The 4742-nt window shown below is 35.9% G+C and overlaps 1 pseudogene; it reads right to left on the reverse strand.

Annotated features, from left to right (window-relative positions):
• Positions 1-1197: 1197 nt before the first annotated feature.
• On the reverse strand, positions 1198-3462 carry LOC134241707 (uncharacterized; annotated as a pseudogene).
• Positions 3463-4742: the final 1280 nt, after the last annotated feature.

Below are 4742 nucleotides of genomic sequence, written 5' to 3' on the forward strand. Positions count from 1 at the left end.
AGGAACGGAGCAATCCCCATCCCTTCAAGCATGACAAATATTGTGTACTCAGTATTTATCTGGAAAAAAAACAAAACTCTTTTACTTATTAATTTTAAATAAATATTTTTTTAAGGTTAGGTGAGGGTTGTACACATATAGCTGGACTACTATTCACTCTGGAAGACGTGTATGAAAATGAAAGCAATGTGTCATGTACATCGAAGCCTTGCACATGGAACAAGCCTTCCAAAAGACCTAAGGATTGGAAAACAATTGATGAAATGGACTTCAAAAAAGTTAAACATGATGTTGATCAGGAACAATTAAAAGTGCAAATGAAAACGAAACAAGTGTCTTTTTGTGAAAGTCTTTGTAGTCGACTTCAAAATAATGATGCAGTTATTCATGATCTTCTCCCTCCATGTAATCATTACAACGAAACTGAAATTAGTCATGATCTAAATGTAGGACAAAATGAGGAAGTTGTAACTTGTTTAAAGGTTTTTAAATCCGATGAGTACATAAAACTTGAAGACTCCATGAAACTAGATAGCACAAATGATCAATTCACTGTCTCTGAGGATGTCTGTGATGAGATTGAACAGAGAACAAGGGGGCAATCGGAAAACAAGCTTTGGTTTGAAGCTAGAAAATGCAGAATTACAGCACCCTTATTCCATGATGTTCTAAAACGAAGGGATAGTTCAAAACCTGAAAAACTTATTGAAAGAATTAGCAACAATGATAAAATAATTAACACTAGTACAATTAACTGGGGTCGAAAGCATGAAAATGTGGCAAAAAAAAAAAAGATACAAAGCATTCATGCGCCTTCATCATATACAACGCATTGAAATTAAAGAGAGTGGTTTACATTTGTGCAAATCATGCTCATTTTTAGGTGCTAGTCCTGATGGGATTGCTCAATCAAACAATGACACTTATTTGATCGAAATAAAATGCCCCTACAAATGGAGGAACCAAACAATCAGCGAGGCTTGCAAATCTTCGGACTTCTGCTGCTATATAGATAAAAATAAAGAAATTCAACTGAAAGAAAATCATCGCTATTACACTCAGATTCAAGGACAGCTTGGAGTTTGTCAACATAATATGTGTCATTTGGTCTTGTTCACACTGAAAGATCTTAAAATGATCAAAGTTTCATTTGATGCTGAATTTTGGAAATGCCTTTTGCAAAAGTTAGAACAATTTTTTATCAGTTTTATTATTCCATATTTAAAAAATAAATGAAATGACTTTTTACAACATTTTGTGTTTGTTTCACTTTGAATTATTTCAATAGATATTAATTGGATTCTGTATATTGATGAAATGCATGTGCAAATCAATCAATAGCAAATTTAAAACCTCCATAAGTTAAGCAATGAAATTATTTCATTGTTTTACAAGGTGAGGCATTAAATTTGTAAGAGCTGCACAAACAAAAAATATTTCATTAGCAATAGGCACAAGTGTTAATGGTAAAATGCCTTGCAGCAAACGAAATTTTTTAATTTGTTCCATTTTTCTTTCCACATGAATTCTTGCTGAAGCAATACGCCTTGTTATTTCCACCTCCTCCTTTGAAAACTGTCTTTGTTTTAAACGGAGGACAATACAGTTTTACAATTTTTATGTTCAGGTCAGACTTTAAGTTAGCAAATCCTTTGTCCACCATTACTGCGTCACCTGGCTGTAACATCTCTAAAAGGCCACATTTTCTTGTAATATGAACATCCGAGGTTCAACCTCCCCATAATTTAGATATCAAACAAACTGCTCCTGTCATGGAAATTCCAATTAATATTTTAAACGTGTTGTGTGACTTATATGATGAAAATGTTTTAGATTTGTTTTCTAGAGAAGGAGTTTGTATAAAGATTTCTGTACAGTCCAACACAATACGAGTGTCTGAAAAATGTTTAAAACAACACGGAATTCTTTTTTGCAATACTTTGAGTTCTGGTAAGAATACTATAGTTGATAGACACTGTTTCATAAATAGGATCCATCTGTAGAACACCCGTGATACTGTAGTTTTTGAGACTTTAAACCTGTAAGCTAGATCCTTCACGAGAAGTCCGAGTCTCAGTCTCATCAGAACCAACAGGAACTGGTCTACTAGTCGCAATTTCATGCGTTGATCTCCATCCACCGCATCTAATCCAAAATCATATAGGGTTTCAAAAAGAGCTTGAAATGTTATATTATCAGAAAGGTCTGTATAAAAATGAATCCTTTCGTCTGAATGTCCTATATCCTCTATTGCAATTTCAGGTCTTTCAGCAAGTACTGATTTATTATCTGTCTCTATTGTTGTCTGTGTCCCTTTAGAGCTACCAGTCAAATCATTCTCCAGACTGAAGGTGGTATTAGGGCTAGTCTCTGACTCCTGGGCAGAATACCTGACAAAAAATTCATATTCATCTTTAATACACGGTCACAATTGATCAGCATTCTGTGCCTTTCAGATAAGGATATATAAAAATTTTTAAATAATACTAATCATAGACTCTGCTAATATAAAATATCCTAAATACAAGTGAAATAAATATACATTTAAAGCATACTTACTGGTGATCGAGGAGAATTCTAGACGAATGAACGTCTAAGTCCAGGTCCTCTGACACAGCTTGAACAATACAATCCTACAAAATAATAGCAATATTACCAGGGCAGTTTTTTATTAACCAAACTTTTCAACTGGTATGGTAACTGGTATGTAAAAATGTGACTCGATGAAATATATATATATATATATATATATATATATATATATATATATATATATATATATATATATATATATATATATATTATAAAACACAACAGAGTATTTGCCATACCTTTAACCCTCTATGATAACCAAGAACTACAGACTATAATTGGTACATAGGCCGGATAGGCGTCGGAGATGGGGGGGGGGGGGGGGGTAGCCCCCCCTTTTGCAAATTAATATATAAATTATATATTAATATAGGCATTGAAAATTGGTGTGTACTTTTTTTTATTGGTTTAGCCCCCGCCCCTATTTTCAATTAGCCCCTCCCCCTTTTCGATTTGCTTCCGATGTAGTAATACAGTGTACATCTAAATTAGAAATTTATCATGATATACTTACTTTGTTGTCAACAAGAAAAGCTTCAAAACTGTCCCCTTCCTCATTTCTTGAGCTGTTTTTTGTTTTCCTCTTCTTGTCGATAAGTTGATCCTCTTTTTGGGGCAAGAATAAGGTGGGAACTTCATGCTTCTACGTCCTCCCTTCTCCATTTGGAAAGTGGTCGGAACAAATGTAGGTATACCGTCTCCACTTGTAATGTGATCGACTGATAAGCCTCAGCCATGCGCTTCTCAGATAGGTAAATGGTGCAATTTCACCACCTTACCAAATCTGCCAATCGTTCCACTGGTGTTGTGGCATCCTTTGATTGCACAATAATCTTTTCCCATTACAGTCTCAAATTTTTGTTTACAAAATGGCGGTATATACCTGCTAATAAGAAAAGATAACTCGCCTAACGACCGATAACTCGTGTTTACGGATATACAGAATATCGAAGTACAGAGTACGAGTTCGAGCTCGTTGCACTCTTAACTGGAAATGTCTATTATTTTTAACCACTCTCTAATACCTGACATCCGGGTACTTCAGTATATGTTCGGGCAGCCATATATTGATTTCACTCGGGTTTTTCTCCTGTGAATTTTTTCCAGGCATTTACCTATTGCTTTACTTCTATCATTCAAATAATTGGTTGAACTTGTAATTCTGAAGTTATTTTGATCGCTGTTGTGCTTTTTAGTCATGGTTTAGTTTGTTTTTGTTGTTAATTTTACCTTGAATTACTTTATTAGGTCAGTACCGACAACTTGTAGTAATCGGTAAGTCTTACAAAGAATGCAAGCGATGCACAGAGAGATGTGAATCGTTAGTAAACTGGCAAAAGTCGCAACTGATACCAACTCAGGATATAGACTATTTGGGGGCGCACTTCAGTTGGACAATGGGAGCAGTGTATCCGTCAGAAGATATTGCACAATTCCCTAGATCAACATCGGTGCGAGCACTCAAGTTTCTCAGGCTTCTGGGTCTAATGACAACGTGTATAGATTTAATCCCATTGGCTTGCTTACATTGTACATATGCAGCCAAACCAATGTTATTTCTTGTTTTTATGGCAACCACACAGACATTTTGTTTGCCCTGATACCCATCAGATGGTCATTCATTTAGAATGGTGGACCAACATTCTTCTTTACCAGGAAGAGCCAGTAGTTCTATGGACAGATGCATCAGATATGGGTTGGGGAGCCCATTTAGACACATTTTAAATTTCGGGGAAGTGAATGTGTCTCAACAGACCCACAATATAAACTGGCTAGAATGAAAGCAGTTCAGTTGGCCTTGATGCAGTTTTGCTCCAGATCAGGAACAAGCGAGTCCTCCTCTGGTGCAACAACTCGACAGTTGCCTCGTACATAAACAAGGAAGATCATTTCTACTCTGTCTTCTGACATGAGAGATTTTTCAGTGGACGAAGAGTCACAACATTGTTTTCAGTGCAGCCCAGATACCGAGTAAGAGAAACATCCTTGCGGACAGTTTATCCAGGGGCTGATTAGGCATTCGACTGATAGAAATTAAAGGAGCCCGAATCAGAATATTGTGAAGAATATTTTTCAGCGATTCAATCCGCCAAATATCGATCTGTTTGCGATTTCGGAAAAGAGGCTTTAAGTGTTTTGCTCCCCATTTC

This window comes from Saccostrea cucullata, unplaced genomic scaffold (assembly GCF_032062105.1).
Source record: "Saccostrea cucullata isolate Sc308-1 unplaced genomic scaffold, CSIRO_AGI_Scuc_v1 ctg2799, whole genome shotgun sequence".
NCBI lineage: Eukaryota > Metazoa > Mollusca > Bivalvia > Ostreida > Ostreidae > Saccostrea > Saccostrea cuccullata.